The sequence below is a fragment of the Vanessa cardui genome, chromosome 3 (assembly GCF_905220365.1).
Source record: "Vanessa cardui chromosome 3, ilVanCard2.1, whole genome shotgun sequence".
Taxonomy (NCBI): Eukaryota; Metazoa; Arthropoda; class Insecta; order Lepidoptera; family Nymphalidae; genus Vanessa; species Vanessa cardui.
This window is the reverse complement of record NC_061125.1, coordinates 9,589,987-9,611,681: the sequence shown is the minus strand read 5'-3', so window position 1 is coordinate 9,611,681 and position 21,695 is coordinate 9,589,987. Positions and strand designations below refer to the sequence as shown.

At 34.8% G+C, this 21,695-nt stretch overlaps 1 protein-coding gene across 3 annotated transcripts in view; it reads left to right on the top strand.

The window, feature by feature from the left end:
* LOC124543181 (serum response factor homolog) overlaps positions 1 to 21,695 on the top strand; it is a 247,192-nt gene that overhangs the window by 149,488 nt on the left and 76,009 nt on the right. The gene's annotated exons all lie outside the window — the stretch shown is intronic.

Sequence of the window (21,695 nt, the reverse complement as noted above, 5' to 3'; positions counted from 1 at the left end):
AAAATGTAGCTGATATTATTACATCTAAAGATTAAAATATTTATCCAAGTCAAACGAGAAAACTCCAAGAGTTTGTAAACCAGTAGGAGAGCTTGAAACGTTTATAATTATTGATTATCATATAATCGCAAGTAGAACAAACATATTGTGTGGTCTTAATACTCCCCGTTGATATTCATTTATTAATTGCCTTATGTCTTATCAAATTTAAAAATCGAAACCCCTTATCCTAATAAAAAATCGTAATTATTGGAAGAATAGTACTATTTTTTCTCTAATATTATAAATGCGTTTTAATTTGGCAGAGATACATTATAGTTATATTAATAAATATATTTCCAGACAGATTTGTATTAATTAAAATATACATTCTGGAATAGCACATAGAATAGGAAAAAAAACAGGGCGGGAGGGTCAGCATACCGGTGAAGCTGCGAGCAGAAATTATTTTTTTAAATATGCCATTATTATCGTTAATATTGATATTTTATTTTATTTTTTAAAGCATTTCCTTACACATATAGAATAGTGTAATGTGATGGGAAACATTATATACCTAGTTTTAGACAGTTCCCACAGTTTTTTTTTAACTTAGATATATTTTTTTCAGGATTTAGGGCTTTTTCTGGGCCAATTTTAAAGCCTGTGTGGTGCGTTGATCGTATAATATACGTTTTGTTGCTATAGTATGTTAGCGCTGAAGCAAGTACTTAATTTTTAATAGGTTTATTTTTTCAGCAATAACTTCACTTCATTTGTTGGAAAAGATTAATCACTGAGTTCTTGCTTTATTAATTAAAACATATAGTAATGGAACAATTTTTTTAGAACCATTTTTTTATAATAATTGTGAAATCTTGAGTAGGATACCTACCTGTAGATTAAAATAAAAAGTAGAAAAATATAAACAACGGTACTAAAAACCGTCTAAAGTGAAATTTTCTAAGAAATTTTCGTACGACGCGGTACCAGTAAAACGTTTAAACTTTATAATTCATTCTACGGCTAGAAACGATAAAGTTTTAGTCACTCTGTGTATACATTTTAAATAATGTATGGGTTCCAACTTTACTTGGTTCAGTAGAGCGATTTTAACTTAAACTTTGTTTAGTATAACATGAAATGGCTTAATTATATTTAACTGCATATTCAAGGTTCTGGGTTCAAATCTAGCCTAGATTTGAAAAGTTTTTATAATCATCTGTTTACATGTTTTCAGAAGTAGTTTAGTTATATGGTATGTTATATATTATATGTAATTAATGACAAAGTTTTAATTTGGTACAACAACAACAGCCCGTAAATTCCCACTGCTGGGCTAAAGGCCTCCTCTCCCTTTGAGGAGAAGGTTTGGAACATTCCACCACGCTATTCCAATGCGGTTAGTGGAATGCACATGTGGCAGAATTTCGATGAAATTAGACACATGCAGGTTTCCTCACGATGTTTTCCTTCACCGCCGAGTACGAAGATGAATTATATATTTATAATTAATGTGTCTTACATTAAGCACATGAATCAGCGGTGCTTGCCTGGGTTTGTACCCGTAATCATCGGTTAAGATGCACGCATTCTAACCACTGGGCCATCTCGACTCTCGATTGGGATCGGTTAATGTGGTAACTATGTAGCTATATCTAGAAGTCTATTAGATTAGGAGATGTGATTTGAAGGAAGTAAGTAGCAACCCGGTAAGCACATCGGATTTATCGTGTTAATTTTTTAAAATAATACAATTATGAAATCTTTATGTGTAATATGTAAATATCCCACATTTGTATCATAATGATACAATAAGCCACCAAAACTCATTAATATAGTTTAAGGTATGAGACAAATTTCATCTATATATATATGGAAATAGAAATATATATATATATATTTCTATTTCCATGTCAAAGATTACTCAAAATCGAGTTAGCCGTAATGTATACAACGCTTAATTAAAATATTCGAGTGTTAATTCGCAAGTTTGTCAGATTCCTCCTCCGTGCGGCAGTATCGAATTTAAATAACCAATTTCTCGCCCACATCCTCCCTTGATTTATCTGACAATTTACTTCAACACTGATTGTGTGGCGAAATTAAAAATCACGACACCGACCAGCCCCCTGTTAAAGAATGTGACCTATTTATTTATATTTGATAATTTTTAATGCAAGCGAATTTCTCTTGGTCGTTACTTTTTATGTTTTTTATGAAGATTGTAATTTGATGCTCTACAATTAAAAGGGAATTCATTTCGCAATACATATAAAGTTATAAGTAGAATGAATACCCGTATCTGGTAATGCATTATTTTTAATTGGGTTTTTATTTTTGATGAAAAGACCCGTAATTTGTAATATTAAATCTTGATGATGGCGATAATTTGTACCATGACATATTAAAGCCATATATCAGTCTTCTTATTTAACGCCCGACGGAACTTGGTTCATACGATATTTTTTTTTAGGTATGTGATTTGATAGACTTAAGATATTTGATGTTGAGCCTAAAAAAATTAACGTGGACTGGACTTCGGTTTCACGGATTAGAAGTTGATTTTTGTGACATATTGGCAATTGCAATAAACGAAATAGTATAAAATGCTTCTTTATAGTAGTAAAGTAACAACCCGTAAATATACCAATGTTGGGCTAAGGCTACAGTGGAGGCGATCCGTTCCCACTTGAGTCGCTGGGTCGCGAGGAAGAAGGGCACGCTCACCTTCAGGATGACGCAGGTGCTTACCGGGCACGGGTGCTTCGGTAAGTACCTGCACGGAATAGCGCGGCGGGAGGTGTCACCCTCCTGCCACGAGTGTGGTGCGCCAGTAGACACGGCGCGCGTTGGGGCCCCAGAGGCACTCCTTGGCGGCGTCTATGGGCGGAGACCTATCGCTGTCGACCATCGTCAACGAAATGCTCGGCTGCGAGACGTGTTAGTCGGAGATGCTCCTTCTGCGAAAGCGTGATGTCGCAAAAGGAAGCCGCGGAGCGGGAGCGGGAAGAGGAAGCCGCTGCAGACCCGCTCCGCCGTAAACGACCGGGGAGGAGGAAAAAGCGCTACGCGCCGCAGGGACAAGGGGGCTCTCAGTACCCCGGGAACACCCCCCCCCCTAGGTGTTGTAGGCCCGCATAGGCGGGCTGACCGTCAGGTCGTCACGGTAGCATGCGTAAGCGATCCCGTGGCGCCCGCCGAAGGACGGAGAGGGTACCGCTGGTTTTTTAGTTTGTAAACCCGGTGGACCGGGTAGTAACACCCTCCCGCCCCACCTTCCATCACGTGGGGGAAGCGCGTAAAGCGTTTTTCCAACGATAAAAAAAACAAAAAAAAAGGCCTCTTCTCCTATTAAGGAGAGGGTTTGGAACATATTCCACCTCGCTGTTCCAATGCGGGTTGGTGGAATGCACATGTGGCAGAATTTCTATGAAATTAGAAACATGCAGGTTTCCTCACGGTGTTTTCCTTCACCGCCGAGCACGAGATGAATTAAAAACACAACTTAAGCACATATATATATTGGTGATTGCCTGGGTCTGAACCCGAAATCATCGGTTAAAATGCCCGTGTTCTAACCACTGGGCCATCTCATCTTTATATAGCTATTGTTTTTAATACCAAATTGTTTGCGCTAGATTCAAGTATTATTTAATATTTATAGAAAATAAATATGATTTACATTATATTAAATTAATTATTAAACTACGACGGTTCTTGTGTGATTTTATGGATATCAGAAATGTTGGGCTATTTTTTTGTCACATTAACTGGAAATTTGTGGTCGTACAATCTTATCGATACACAAATCTCACTGCTTGCCTGGGTTTGAACCCGAAATCATTGGTTAAGACGCACGCGTTCTAACTACTGGGCAATCTCAGCTTTTATTGAGTAATACATTTATTTGTCAATTTTGTGATAATGAGTCTAATTGAAAATTCTTTGTTCAAGTGTGCGTATGAAGCAGCATTCAATAAAGTTAACAAGTTACTGGTATATTCCGTTTGCCCAGGCCACTTTCATACTCTGACACTCAGCTGTAACTCTTTGCGAAGATTGTTTATAAGAGATTGCTTAAGCTGTAAGATCATCCCTATGTACGCTACAGTATCACATAAGTCTATTACGAAGTATTCTCGTTTCATTCTCTGCGTAAACAAGACTTTGCAAGTCATTCTTATTAAAATTACTGTTCTAATCTAAAGATATACATTATTAATATACATATTAATTTGATAAGTGGGAGTGTCATTATGTTTGTCTATCTGTATGTTACGCTTTCATGGCGAAACCACTGGACTGAGTATGATGAGTTTTTCTATGAAGGAAGCTTTATTATCAGTGGAGAAGCTATGACTTTTTTACCTGTGAAATGCATTCGTTTCCAATAGAAAAGGAAGAATGTTTCATATATTTATTTGTTGGAAATAATCATTCGCAATTATATTGATGACCTTTATATTATTTTTAATTTCAATGAACAGTTTGTTAATTTATATATTTTTTGTTACAGGTATGTATCGAGACTAACGATTCTATATGTAATGCAAGTGTAAGTAATGTGGGTTTTCAAGTGCTGTTACAAAACATATAGTAGGTATTATAATAAATAGAATTACACAACATTGATTGTCAATTTTACGTTATTTAAGAATTTCACAGTAGTGACAATCTCAGTCAGGTAATTTGAATAGATTTATCTTATTTAGCAGGATCAAAGGCTACGGTGGTACACTATATCAAACAAAATGCATAAATCCTAATATTTATTTCATTAAAACGACTTTTTTTTCTCTTTCTTATGTATAGCATTAAAAAGGGATAGGTCTTCTCAAAGTAGTTAATAGAATTTAATTGCACATTTTCACCACATTTTACGACTACTAAGGAAAGTTTTCATAATTGCCTTTTAACGTCATGAAAAAGGATTTTTTACCTTCAACGATCATCATAATTTATATGAACAAAAATAAATTGTTTCATCAATATTTGCGTTCTGTTCATGCCCAAACGTATGTTTAGATCTTTAAACGATTCGCTCTGAAGTAACATCCGATTTATTATATTTCTCCAACTAAAAATATATAATGTACATTCGTTAATAGCTAAACAATTCACGAGATTCCACTTTTTTAAATAACAATTTATTTTTCATAATAGTACCTTAATTTTAACAACATTTAACCTTTATGAATGTTTTTAATACCACTTATAGATACATTGTCTACTAAAAAGGACTACTCCAATTTAAAAGCATACGTAACCAAATTGAATCTCAATCAAACATATATAATACAAGTATTGGGCCGCGGTTTCGCTCATGTTTTAGGGTGTCAGTAGTAGTAGTAGCAAAAAAGTAGTTTTTATTCTTAGAGTTCAAGTTTGCTTCATAACAAAAGTTTGATCGTGAAAGAGTGACAGACATACAGACAGAGTTACTTTGACATTTATAGTATTATATAGATATATTTGCTTGAATTTTGATCCAGACGGTAGCCGAAGATTCAATTTTGAAAATAAAAGACATCTTCTAGATGTTACTAGTCTAAACACACCCTTATATTACACAAAGCTTAGACAATGACAAAAACAATTAGTATCTACATCTGTACAGCCACAATGTTACTAACCACCTCTTGGTCCATATCGGGACACTCCTGCGCAATCTGGAGCGCAATTACGTGACGTCATTCAACGCGATTACGACTATTATTGCTATTGTGACACAGTGATTCATATAATTGGGGCTCTTTGATTAGCCCTGTCTTGGGGCGAAGGGTTTTGGTATATATATGTTTGATGTTTCATATGATATTCAAGAGTGTTATATTTATTACCGATATAGAGATTAGGAATATGTTCCAAACTTTATCCTCAAATGGAGAGGAGGCCTTAGCCCAACTGTGGGAAATTTATTGGCTGTTGTTGTTTCTTTCTTGTATAGAGATTGTTTCTTACATTCATTTTGCTTCCCATGGACTTTAAGGTAATGTTCATTTTGTTATTCTATTTCACTTAACATATAAATCTTGGAAGACAATTGTTAATTATTCTTTTGTATAAGAAGTTTCTTTAAGAAAACTTTGCTAGTTAATAGAGTTTTGTGCAATCCCGCCTGAGTTGGTATCGTTGATCCTTCATCATATATTCTAGCAAAACACAGATACATAGTATTGTTGTGTAAAGGGCAATAAGAAAATGTAACTACAGGCACAATATAGCATCTTGCTTCCCAAGGTTGGTTGTGCGTTATCGATCGATGTAATATATGCTTAAAATTTCTTACAGAGCCAATGACTTTGGACAGTAGTGACCACTTACCAGCAGACGGTCAATCTGCCACTCTGCCTTGTTTAAATAAACTATTAAAAAATCAGTCAAATAAGTCCAAACAAACTTGCAAATAATATCAACAAAAAAATGAATAAAATACATGAATATGGATACTATGTACTTTAGATTAACATAATTTAATTTATGTTCTTTTTTAAAGGGCATTGACCTTTGTTAAATAATGAAAACAGAACAGACATTTTATTGCAAATATAAACCACAAAAACAGTTACATTTTAAGTAAGTAGCATTTAAGTATAATTTATTAGTTTGATTTAAAATCTCGCTCTATAAATTATTGGGACGAAATGTTTCAGGGCTGTCTGTTGGGTATCTAATAAAGCGTCGTGTGGTAAAATAATTCTGTGACGGTAGCTTAGCTTACGCGTACTCGTTTACGGACCACCGGCTACGGTCGGCTTATTCTGAAACTCAGTTCATCTCGAACGCGAATTCAAAATGGCCGAACGAAATTATTTCATGTACGAAATTCATATTAAAGTATTAAAAACTTCAAATATATCGTCTACTTTATTGAAGTATTCATTTATATAACTTAACAATTGTGATAGGTAAAGATATCGTAAAGATTGTTCGAAAAGTTTTGCAAAAGTAAATGTATACTACCACGTATACTTATTATATAATGATGATAATATAAATGATGTAAATTTAGGTCTCGTATTATTCTCCATTAATCGATTCTTAGTTTCTATATTTAAAAATGTTTTTTTTATAAGTACGACAGAGTCAAGTCTTCTAGAATAAGCCTCCCAATGACACGTCAAACTCAGCGGGCGTTCGGTCCGACTTACTCTTAATTCATTTGAGTTTTTGCACGAAATACATACGCTTACAGTTTCATAAGAAACTCGAATGAACGTGAAATGTTTACGTGTGCACATTCTTACACGACTCTTACACGGTTTTTATTTTACATTATTTAATTTAATATTTTAAAATGAAAGTGCTTTCCTTTTACATACTCATTTGAGTTCGAACGTTGTATACGAATCTTTTTACGAATTTATTTTATTATGATTTTACTTTAAATTAATTCTGAAAGTACAATAAATGTGTTAGAGTATTGAATTCTTCAAATGCTTATGCTTGTAGTAATAATTCAGTCGTTAATTCCTCTTAACGGATTCCGGCCACTCCGATCATTCTCAAGAGAGATTAGCCAACTCTGCGGGAGATATTATACACAAGTATGTATGTGTGTGTGTGTGTGTGTGTGTGTGTGTGCAACGCAGTACAGTCAGTCAATACAGTTGCAGTCTCAATTTCTTCGCCCTCGTAATCTAATGAAATGCGCATTCTGGTACGTCTTAAGTTGTTTAGGCCTTCTACTAACAGTTCATCATGCTTTCCAAGGCATATTCGAGGCGCGCGATATGTACCAACACTGTCCTTTCAATATGTGGATTATTTTTTTAAATGAAAATAATGAATATTAACTTCAAGCTTTTCTGTCTGTTTATATAAAACATATCCCGAAATCAAAAATATCACTAATAATAATAATTATACGTACGTAGATAGACAAATTCTACATAATTTGTTTAAATAAGCCTAAGTTATATTCTGATCCCAAACACATTGCTATATACTTTATTAGCGATATTACATTTAATTATGTGTGTAATTGTACGTTATGACTTTTTTGCATGTATTAGTTATAATTTTTAGTACCACCTGCCCATCTCTTGCATTTCAAGTAACTAACCCTAAGGTTGTCTGCTAAAATCGCTTTCAAACGAAAGGGGTATGTTCATGTACTAGTATTATACATATTACGATACGATCTTTTGTATAAATTAAATTTAAGTATTGCAAAATAGTACATTTGTATGTTGTAATTATTATTTATTTAAATAGTAGTTATGAGGAGTACGGAAAATAGACGCCTCTTTTATAATAGTTTTCGTGAAAATTTGTTTCGAAGTTATTAATGAGTTGAATTTAAAACCATTTTTTTTTATTTTCAATATTGTCGTATGATCTCTCGTTAATCTTACATATGGATTTATGAGCATTCCTGTATAAACTTTAAAATACCATTCGATTAATTGCAGACATTCCAACACATACACAATACTTTTTATTTCAATGCGATTGTGCGATTTAGAAATAATCAAATGATATACATACCTACGTCTAGCTTTATTTTTAAGCAAGTGTCGCTTTGACTGATTCATCATTATAATCCTCCTAGCCTTATCCCAATTTAACTTGGATTCGACGCAGAATGTCTTCTTTCATACTTCTCTGTCTGACGTAATGTCACAAGTAACATTCATTCCAGCCGTATCGCCTTTCATACAAACTAACCATAGTTTCTTTTTTCTGTCCCTTCTTACAGAAGAAGGTACAGAAAAATACAATTAATACAGATCCATCAACATGCATGTATCTTCCCCACAATATGGTCCTCATTCCTCCATGCCACCTTAACTGATTATTTTATCAGTGCATGTTTATTATATTGTCCATGTACTATATACAAAAACCTTCCTCTCGAATCAATCTATCTATTAAAAAAACCGCATCCAAATCCGTTGAAGCATACATAGGGACAAACGGCAGTAAGCGACTGTATTATAATGATTTAAATACAATGCTTTAAGAAACATCAATTTATAACTTCAGTAAATCAGCGAAAGGTGCAAATGATAGCGGCCAGTCTATCAATCAGTGCGACAGTATCAATTATTAGCAATGTAGAGTGGGGCATTAATTAACGGCTTGATTGTGATTTGACGTTTGAATTTGAGGACAGAACAGTCCCCGTGCTGAGATAATCGATACATTAAACTGCACTGTGTTATTATATCCATTTGTATGGTATTAAAAAAGGAACCATTTTTTTCGCCAGAGGTCGTAATTGCGATTCAACGGGTTAATGCTGCTGGCAATCTTGTTACCATTCCACACTCATATGATTTGTACAATACGTATTTAAAGCTTTGATTTTTCTGATTAATATGATCAACTGATCATATAAAAGTTCGTGTTCATTGAAATATCAACAACGAACAAAAACAGCCTGTAAAGTTCCCACTGCTGGACTAAGGCCTCCTCTCCCTTTGAGGAGAAGGGTTGGAACATATTCCACCACGTTGTTCTATTGCGAGTTGTTGGAATACACATGCGAATTTCTATGAAATTAGACACGTGCAGGTTTCCTCACGTTGTTTTTCTTGTAAGAGATGAATTATAAATACAAATCAAGCACATGAATATTTCGTGGTACCTGGGTTTGTATCCGCAATCATTGGTTAAGATGAAAGCGTTCTAGCTACTGGACCATCTCGACTCTATTGAATCACATTGAAGTATCTATGACTGATAATTTTGTTTTACTTTTCAATAAATATTATACATACGTATAGTACGACACAACTTAGATGTCGCATCGGCAAAATTCGTAAAACCGATCACATCCGAATTGAGTACGCTATACCAAATTATCAATATTTATTTCTCATGCGAATATGATCTTTGCACAAACGTAATAACTTGTAATATCATATGATCTAATATATTCGTTAATTTGACGCGTGGATTTACATGAACTTGCTTTCTCTGACGCGTGAATCTATAGCGACGAATAGCGTCGAATGGCGCGATAGAGAGCTATTTCTATTGGTTGTATAAATCGGCAGTAATCGGTTTTAATTTCATTCCATTGCATTTTCCGATGCTACATCTAATTTGTGTCCTACTATAGGCGATACGTATACACAATAAATGCTATATATAGTGTGGTATGAAATGTCGTTAAGCGATCGAACGTCTAGTTAATTTCTTAGTCTAGATAATATCTGGTCGAGATTTTAGCTAATCGATACCAATTAATCTTAACTAAGCCGTAACGTTGTAATTAATAATATCCCATTGAAATTCTTCTAAAGCTTACCACAGACTAATATATTAGGCAGAATAAATGAATTTTATAAAATTAATCATCATCATTATTACATAGTATAAGACAAAGTCGCTTACCCCTTTCTTTCCCTATGTATGCTTAGATCTTTAAAAATATTCAACGGATTTCGATGCGATTTTTAACCGACTTCAAAAAAGGAGGAGTAGTCGGACGATTTTCAGTGAAAAACAAAATGTAGAAATATTTACATACGATCGTCCGACTTCAATAATACGTGTTTAAATCAAATTATTTTATTAATAGATATATTGATTCGGTTTTCGTATGTAATACATGACAATATAGTAAAGAAACAGTGATAATTTTAGTAGTTTCTAATATGATGTCGTAATATCTTTTGTAGTATAAATTATTGTCAATGTGTTACCTGGGCGAAGCCGGAGTAGTTCGCTAGTAAATTTATATTAAAGACTGGTCTGATTGTCGAAGCTATGTCTATAGTTATAGAGGTTAGGATGGTGTTAGTTGTTAATGACCTTGCGAGTTGTTTCAACCAATTCTTTTGTGTATTGTAAGAGACCAGCATAAGAAAAGACGTTTTTTTCTATAACGTGTAACAAGTGCATATGACGTTACAATATTGAATCAGTTTGTGAAAGACAGATTGATATAATTTATATTATCATAAGCAAGTTAACATTATGACGTCACAAAATTCAGATTACGACGATTATAGCAACATATTAAGGTAAATAGGGTTTTAAATATTTTCATGTAATTAATACTGCATACAACAAGTCAAGATTTATAACCTTTCCTAGGCTACCAAGATAGTAGGTAAATAAAAATAATAACAAATTTATTACTTTCATTAATACTATTACAGAAGGGACATAAATTTATTAAATAAAAATACATGTTTTTCGAAAAAGCTCCAATTAATTTGATCGAAGATACGTTTAATAACATCCCTAATAATACGGACGCTATCTCCCTATTCTATCTATAACATAACTCTAGTGATGTGATTACGATGAAATTACACGTCAATGATCCATCAGGTAGTAATCAATGTTTCATTTTTCTCATTCGTCAAAATTATTGTATTGTATGGTCTGAGTTACGGGAGTTGAATCAAAATTGTATTAGCTTAGATTAAAAAAATGGCTTTAAATTTAAATTTAGAATATCACAACGTTTATAATATTAACAAATCTTTGAATTTGTGTAACTCGCAACATTTGCAATAAAGTTTGAGCTTTAAAGTATAATAAAATGAGCATAGACGTGCTAAGCATATATTTAAAAAAAATCTGAGATATATATGTCGGAGATGTCAATAATACGGATGGTGATTTGACGAATCGCAAGCGTTGTCAGCATTGCATAACGCTACGACGGAGTCTAGATGGGTCGGTGCGAGTCGGCGACACACCACTTCAGTGCTAGCCACCGTACAGGCAACTCGTCTAGAAACTGTCTTACGACTCGTCGTTATTGTTGTGATTTTAAAAGTGTGTAAAAGTAAATCATTTAAGTGATTACGGAACTTTTATTGATTAACCGTACCCGCATAACGCCCACACAATGTCCGATGGTGAGAACAACCACACAAATCAACCACCTCTGCCGTTATCAGAAGTGGGATTCGAGCGGGCAAGCGGACACCCTGGTACTGCATCGCATTCCGGAGAAAATGGCGCGAGTGAGACACAATGGCGGACGTTGTTTGAAATGCAAAATTCGACAATGAAGGCATTAATTGAAGCACTTAATAAACCACAACGATCTACCCACACCGTGAATCTACCGGAGTTTGATCCTGATAAAAACGACGCAGATGCACGTTCGTGGTGTTCAACTTCAGACCTAGTTTTCGCTGAAAACCCTATGGAAGGAGACCAGTTGATCATCACCATTAGCAAGGCTCTGAAAGGATCAGCATCGACTTGGTTGTCCCAAATATCATATGCTGGCATGACATGGAAGGATTTTAAGGAGTTATTCACTGCACGATTCGTGAGCACGGAAACCACCGCTGCTACCCTCATAAATTTGCATACCGACAAGCCAAAAGAAGGAAGGAAGGAAAAGATGAAAGTTTAGCTGCGTACGGGAGCCGTGTTATGTCACTATTGTCTAACAGCTGGAAAAATCTGACCGTTGAACAGATTATAGTGGCAACAACGGTTGCACATATTTCTCAGTTTAATACAAAATTGCAGAGATTCGCATTTACTTCAGAAATTACCAGTCGTCAGCAACTACAACAAGAGTTACAAGCCTTTACTCACCTCAAGCGTAAGATAACTGCACCAGAGCCACCAACATTAGGAAACAAACGGATGAAGATGACTCAAAACTCAGCTATAAAATGTTTCCACTGTGGAAAGATTGGACACAGACGAGCAGATTGCTTACACAGGCTTAAGGATGTAAATGGAAAACCTGCAAGCTTAAACCCGAAGCCTCAGCCATCAACTACCATCAGCTCTGTTGTTTGCTACAACTGTGGCAAGCAGGGGCATATCTCCACCCGTTGCCCAAGTGGTGGGCGCGCAGAGTCATCTAGCAGCGAGCGACGTGTCGACTTTTGCGTGGTCGACCCTCCCGAAGGAATTTTAAAACATAAAGGTCAGTCTTTCACATTCCATTTCGATTCAGGTGCTGATTGCTCTCTTATTAAAGAAAGTGTTTCCGGTAAATTTTGTGGAAAACGTGAACAAAATATAGTTACATTAAGAGGTATAGTTACATTATAAGTCAGTCAAGTGTTCTCAGCACCGTTCAAATCATTTGTATTGTTGAGATCGATAGTATTGTAATCGAAATTTTATTGCACATTTTGCCTGATGTCTTTCTACGTAGTGATATCATGATAGGGCGCGAAATATTGTCCCAAGGATTTTGTGTTAATATGACCGCGAAACAATTTAAAATTTCTAAAGTTCATGAAATAAACAACTTTTATTCACAAGTACCCTCAACTAATTTAGAAAATAATGTTTTGACTCGTAAAGACCGGTTGTTGATAAATAATAATTTTACCGATATTGATACCGACGTATCTCCTGTTCATAAAGCGGAAATTGTTGCTTTGTTGATTCGTTACTCGAAATATTTTATTACGGGTATGCCGCAAACTCGCGTGACAACGGGTGAACTTGTGATTCGGTTAATTGATCCTAGTAAAACAGTACAAAGGCGTCCCTATAGACTTAGTGCGGAAGAGAGAAAAATAATGCGTGAACGTGTTGATGAGTTAATGCGTGCTAATATAATACGACCAAGTAGTTCACCGTTTGCAAGCCCAGCTCTTTTAGTTAAGAAACGTGACGGGTCGGATAGGATGTGCATCGACTATCGCGAACTTAATAGTAACACAGTACCTGATCGATACCCATTGCCACTTATCTCAGACCAAATATCCCGATTACATGGAGCGCGGTATTTCACCAAGTTAGATTGTGCCTCAGGTTTTCATTTAATTCCTGTCAAAGCCGATGATCAATCAATAGAACGAACTGCATTCATAACACCTGATGGCCAATACGAGTATTTGACCATGCCATTCGGGCTCCGCAATGCAATATCGGTTTTTCAACGCGCAATAGTTAAAGCTCTCGGTAATTTAGCTAATACTTGTGTCATTGTTTATGTTGATGATATTTTAATTATTTCTGAAACTATCGATTAAGGTATAGAGAGACTTGATATAGTTTTACAAGCATTAACTAAGTCTGGTTTTTCATTAAATTTAAAAAAGTGTTCATTTTTAAAGATGCAACTTGAGTTTTTAGGTTTTGAAGTAAGATCGGGAGAAATAAGGCCTAATCGTAGAAAGGTGGAGGCATTGTCCACTCTACCTCCACCATCCACGGTAACTCAGTTAAGGCAGTTCATAGGCTTAGCAACTTATTTTAGGCAATTTGTACCTAAATTTTCTCGTTTGATGGGTCCCCTCTATAAATTGACACGTGATAAAGTTCCTTTTAACTGGCAAAACCGACACGAAGACATTCGAAAAGAAATAATTTCCATTCTCACTAAGGAACCTGTTTTAATAATCTTTGACCCGCGATACACAATCGAATTACATACGGACCCTAGCTCTGTTGGTTACGGTGCTATTTTATTTCAAGTCGTAGAAGGCAAACGTAGGGTAGTCGCGTATTTCAGTAAAAGGACTACATCGGCGGAATCACGGTACCATAGTTATGAATTAGAGACTTTGGCTGTTGTTAACGCAATAAAACATTTTCGGCAATATTTACACGGTAGAAAATTTACAGTAGTAACTGATTGTAATTCTTTAAAGTTATCCCGTAAAAAGATCGACTTGACTCCGCGAGTTCACAGATGGTGGGCTTACTTACAATGTTTTGATTTCGATATAGTTTATAATAAAGGCAAAGACTTGGCACACGCAGATTTTTTATCGCGTAATCACCCAACATCTGTTTATTCTAAATCGAATATGAAATCTAAAATTAATTCCACGTTAGGTCAAAACAAAATTGTTAATTTTACTGAACTTTCTGGTAATTGGCTTCTAGCTGAACAAAAACGCGACTCTGAAATATCCAAGCTAGTTTCTGATCTAAATAACGGATGGCTAACCGAAGATATCGCGAAAACATATGAAATTCGTAAAGGTATTCTCAATCGTAAAATCCAGCGTAACGGCCGAACTAAATGTTTACCCATACTACCCAAAGCATTAAGGTGGTCAGTTGTCAATAACGTTCATGAATCTCTAATTCACCTCGGGTACGATAAAACCTTAGAGAAAGTTTATGATGTTTATTGGTTTGAAAGTATGTCACGATATGTTAAAAAATTAATTGATAATTGTGTAACTTGTAAGGTGTCTAAGTCACACTCGGGTAGAATACAAGCAGAGTTACATCCTATACCGAAAGTAAACGTACCATGGCATACCATACCTACACATAGACGCTACGGGAAAATTAAGCGGCAAGAATGATTCAAAAGAATATGTTTTTGTTCTTATCGATGCGTTCACGAAGTTCGTCTTACTATCACACTATTCATATTGATACTAAAAGTAGTATTAAAGCTGTAAAAGATAGTGTTGCGTTATTTGGTACGCCAAAGCGTATAATCGCTTATCAAGGACGATGCTTTGCGAGTAGGGATTCTAAAGAGTTCTGTGATAACAGTAACATTAACTTACATTTGATAGCTACAGGATCATCACGTGCGAATGGACAGGTAGAGCGCGTAATGTCGGTATTAAAGTCTATGTTAACCGCTGTAGAGTCAAACGATCGGTCTTGGCAGGACGCTTTAGGCGAAATACAGCTTGCAATTAACTGTACAGTCAATCGTACAACAAAAGCTAGTCCTTTAGAACTTTTAATTGGCAAAATTGCACGGCCGCTTTCATTAATGGCAACTAATGATGTAGAATCCGAGGTCGATTTAGATACCGCGAGAGATAGCGCGCTGCGTAATATAGAAAATGCGGCATCCTATGAAAAACGTAGGTTCGATCAGACGAAGGCAAAACTCGATAAATTTTCGGTTGGAGACTTTGTTTTGATTATGAACGAGGAACGTAATCAAACAAAGTTGGATCCCAAATTTAAAGGTCCTTTTGAGGTCATCGAAGTTCTTGAGGGTGATCGTTATAATTTAAAAGCACTGAATTCTAGGCGTACATACAAATACGCACATGATAGACTTCGAAAAATGCCAGAAGCTCAAAGCACATCTGACGAAATTGATGTAGAAGCAGATAGTTGTGATGATAAGGAAACTTAAGTTTACATGATGATCGGACCGTACCAGAGGTTGTCGTGTAGCCGTAGCTCGGTAGAAATCGGTATCTACTATTAGTAGTCCGTGAGCACGCGGTAGGCAGGCAACTCTGGCGGAGGTCGGGTTTCAGTAGAAACCGTAGAGTCAACCCATGGGGGTTGTGTAAGAAAGATAAGTAACTGGAGGTTACTGGGCTATGCGTAGCCATAGATCACATGTAGAACTTAACGTGCTTAGATGTTGCGATTGGAGATTGTGTAGAAACACAGTAAAGAAGTCAGTTCTGCTTTGAGTTGACATGTTATTATTTAAGATGTTAAATTAATAAAGATGTTTAGTTAAGTATTATTCTCTTTTATTTCTATTTTTTTAGTTTAGTAATCAATTTTGTTTTTGATTTTAAACCGAGGTCACGAGCTATGTGATACTGTGTAATGAATATTGTTTCAGAGTAACACACGAGGACGTGTGTGTGTCTTGTAGGATGGCCGTGTCGGAGATGTCAATAATACGGATGGTGATTTGACGAATAGCAAGCGTTGTCAGCATTGCATAACGCTTCGACGGAGTCTAGATGGGTCGGTGCGAGTCGGCGACACACCACTTCAGTGCTAGCCACCGTACAGGCAACTCGTCTAGAAACTGTCTTACGACTCGTCGTTATTGTTGTGATTTTAAAAGTGTGTAAAAGTAAATCATTTAAGTGATTACGGAACTTTTATTGATTAACCGTACCCGCATAACGCCCACACAATGTCCGATGGTGAGAACAACCACACAAATCAACCACCTCTGCCGTTATATATAAATTAGCTGAATATTAGTTTTTATTTTATTATTTTTATATTTATTTATCAAATTCATATGTATTTGTTATATACCTCGAAGCTACATGCTCGACGGTGTGCGGTCTGCTTAAAGTCACGAGATCATCACATCAACTCAATTAAAAATATATACATTAACAACTCTTTTCCGAATTCATAATAATTATTTGCGGCATTTAATGAGCAACAGTTTTAACGATCAAAGTTTAAATAGATATATTCGCTTGTAACTTACACTGGACCCTCGATACAGCTTAATAGATTTAAACAAACATTGCTACGTGCTTTGGTGTCGGGTGTTAATAAAAAATATCATTAAACACAGCACAGATGAAGGTGATAATTTCACTAATGATAGCCCAGACGGTGTAATGATGCATTTTATATATTCATTTTTAGTAAGTCCACACTTTAGCGCTTTATAAAACTATATCATTATTATAATGAATTCATTATTTGTCATGGATGTAGAATAACTATAAAACTATTTTGTGAGAAACAAATATGATGGGTCAGTAGTGAAATGGTTTAAGGGCAGGCTAGCGATGTAAGATGTCGTAGGTTCGATCTCAGCTCATTGGGCTTTATTCGATAGGTAAATAGGAATATTCTTTAACGGCGGTATTGAACATATTCTTTTTTTAAATCAAAATAACTCTCGATGTTCTATATAGTTCGAAAATTTAAAGACTGACAGTTCTACGATATTGTGATTATTACATTTAAGGGGTATTTTAATATTAAATATAATTATCATTATACTCAATATCCTATATCACTCGCAGATATTATACAATCGAATTCGCTTATAATTTTCGAACAGTTCTTACAGACAGAAATATATTTTTAATAAATTAAATGGAAATACCGAAGCATTTTTAAATATTTACCTCACAGTATTAATTAAAATTGTATCTGCCGCCGGTTCGTTGATTACGGATAAGCGTTAAGTAACGCAGTATCATTAACTCTTTGATAAATATTACAATAGATACATAAAATATTAATCGTTTATAATTAAATTTATACATTCTGTATGCAAATTTTATTTTGACATAAACCTTGGTGCAAACATTCATACTAAGAGATAAACTTCCTCGTATACGTTAAGTTTTGTTTTGTTACTAGCGATCCGCCCCGTCTTTGCACGGGTTCTAAATATACTATACATTTTTTCTTGTTTCTTTGCTATATTGTCCATATATTATATACAACAACCTTCCTCACGAATCAATCTATCTATTAAAAAAACTGCATTAAAATCCTTTGCGTAATTTTAAAGATCTAAGCGTACATATGGACAGAGCGGTAAGCGACTTTGTGTCATACTATAACGATTACCATTTGTTCCAAAACTTATATTAAGTCACAAAAAGGCATTTAACATATTTCGTAAATTATGCAATATTAATAATAAGAATTTAGAGCTGAGCACGAGATAAACACGTGTGTCTTAAACGAAGGACGCAGGTTGATATCCGGCCAAGCATCACTGAGGTTCTTATGTGCTGTAACTGGGTTTATAATTCATCTCGTGCTCAACTAATGCTAAGGTACTTCACACCGCAAAGTTGAGGTTGAAATAATTTTGAAGTGTTTGGACTTTTTATGATATAGGTTGGTGAACGGGCAAATGCATGTGAAACACATGAAGGTACTTGGAATTACAAGTACTACTTGGTCGAAGTACTACCCAGTAGTACAGGTTTACATAGAGTTGTTAAATTAAAACAGACGAAATATAAATGTTTCTTTTTTTAATATAAAATTCGTCATTTGATGTATTTTACAAAATAAATCGAGAATAAAAAAATATTACTGATTATAAACTATCCTCGAACTTACCACAATAAAAAACCTTTATAAACAATACGGCTCGCGTCTGGAAAGGTTTTTTTTAATCAATTTATCGAATGTACTTTCACGAAGACGATCCGAAAAGAAAGTACTGTCGTGGAAAAAAGAGAATTACGAGTTACAAGTAACGCCCGAGGCGACCGCGACGGAAACAAAATGTACTACGCGTAATTATCGAGCTAGTGTTGCGATTATATCGATAAGTACCTTTGATGACTTTATTCGCGGTAAATGTTTCGTCGTCTCTATCAGATTTCCGATAGCTGTAATATACCCTTGTTTTTTAAATTAAAATATGGTCTAATTATAGTTTTTGTTCAGTATTTTATTTTTTATATACGTAATTAATGACGTGAATCATCTTTGCGTTAAGTATTTAACGCAGAAATTTTAACTTGATGAGTTTTAATTTAATGTCAAATTTAAAATGTTCGTGTACTATTTTGCGCGTTAGTTGTACAACGATGTAGATGTATCAGAGATCAGCATACATTAACGGAGCACTACATGTGCTTTTACTGTGCTGGAGCAGACATGTCGTACAATTGACACAGATTATATAATTGATTCGTTTTTATAAAAAGTAAAGTAACAGCCTGTAAGTTACCCACTGCTGGGCTAATGCCTCCTCTTCCATTAAGGAGAGAGTTTGGAACATATTCCACCACGCTGTTCCAATGCGGGTTGGTAGAATGCACATGTGGCCGGATTTCTTTCTGAAATAAGTCTCATGCAGGTTTCCTCACGATGTTTTCCTTCACCGCCGAGCACGAGATGAATTATAAACTCAAATTAAGCACATATGGTGGTGCTTGCCTGGGTCTGAACCCGAAATCATCGGTTAAGATGCACGCGTTCTAACCACTGGGCCATCTCATCTTTATAAAGCTATTGTTTTTAATAAAAAAATGCTTGCACTAGATTCAAGTATTATTCATTATTTAAAGAAAACAGATACGATTCACATTATAATAAATTAATTATTAAACTACGACGGTTCTTGTTTGATTTTATGGATATCAGAAATGTCGGGCTCGAGATATTTTTTGTCACATTAACCGGAAATTTGTGGTCGTACAATCTTATCGATACACAAATCTCACCGCACTACATGAGATGCAATTACCATACGATGAGCGTCACGTTTACTTTACATAAACATCAAAGGGACCGAGACCGCCGCGATAGTGCCAAATTTACCTACTTTAGTGCAATCTTGCTAAGAGAACTGATATTATTATTATACTGACGCCTCTGACCTGGAAGTAAGCGATGTCATCAACTTTGAGTGCTTTTTTTGTTTTCTTATTTGACTTTTTTTATTCAAGGTAATTTGAACTTTAAATGATAAAAATCTTTATTCTTAGTTTCTTGTTTATCTTTGGCAAAGATCTATGTGTCCGGTATTTTGCGTTACTCTTCAATTTTTATTAAGTTTGTATAGCAAGTTATTAGCTGATTAGATGATAATATATACGATAAAAGAGGATCAGATACTATTCAGTTCCGGATTCACTCTAAAGACATGAAGTATGACCTAACTGACCCCGAAGTTGCGAAATACATTGCTTTTCATTTTTGGTCTAAACAAACTGCATTCATAATTATGCTAAAATTAAAATAAATCGCTCCTTATTATTTGCGACGTAAACCAAGTAATATATAAAAATGTCGTCCCAATGCAAATTCGTATTTCGAAACATATATTTCATTCCAGGTAAGCCCCGAAATCATCGGGTAGCGGTAATTGTTGTTTTTTTTTTATTTTTACACAAACAATCAATATTTGTAACTTGTTTATAAAAGTCATTAATATACTGCACAGCGTAATCGAATCGCTAATGAAAGGTCTGCTGCATAAACGTCGGTTCGTTAGGTGCGCGGGCGCGGTACACGGCGATTTATCGACTACCCGACAAAGTAATCGATATCGACATACTAAATGCGCTGTACATCACTATTGTACGTTGCTATCAAACGTGAATATTTTTCGCATAGATGGCGTTATCGTTTTATGAAATTTTATATACCTAGGTATGTTTTTTATATGTAAATATATGTACATTGTATTTTGAAATGTCATGACATTTTAAGTAAATAAACGATCTGTTACAAGCTCATATCCTAATAAAACTTTCAAGGTGTTTATGTATTGTCGTATATTTATTTGAATTGCAAGTATATATTAACTTCTCGATATGGTTTCGAATTAGTATTATAATATTACTTATAAAAACTTATACAAATCTATCTATCCGATCCACATCAGTACAATTTTTAAAAATATTTTTGTTAGGTATATATGTACATTAATATCCAAACAAAGCTACGTATTAGGTAGGTTATATACATTTTTTTTATTTGAGGTAGGCTTTACAAGAGATACAAGTCTTAATCGTTACATCGTTAAAACTCAAAACTCAAACTCAAATAACTTTATTCAATATAGAAGCATTACACTTTCTTATTAATGGTCAATTGAAACACTACCACCGGTCAAGAAAATACCCTGACCTGAGAAGAACCGGCGAAAGACCCTACAGCCGTCCATGGTATCTAAGATGTAATTTCCTTTGTATCCCTTGTACTATACACAATATATTAAAATATACCGAGACGCAAATTTAAACAAAAAGCGCCTGCACCTAACTATACCATCGCTAAAAACAAATTGAAAATAAAATAATATTCCATTTTACTGCTCAAAATAATTACTTAAATTTATTATATCCAAAACTATCTTTATTCAAATTGACTTGAGTTGTGTGCAGTTGAATTAAAGCACCGTTAATGCACCTGAGAAATAACGGCGATAATATCAGACTTATTATTTGAATACACAAAAAAGTAAATAAACCCTACACATTGAAATAGTTATCAATTCACTGATGACTGCGTACATGCATGTACCAGTAAGTACCATCATACGATTACCATCCGAAATGATCAGATAACCAGCTACCAAAGAAAGTACAATTAATACCATTATCACCACCTAGCACTACACTAGATAATAG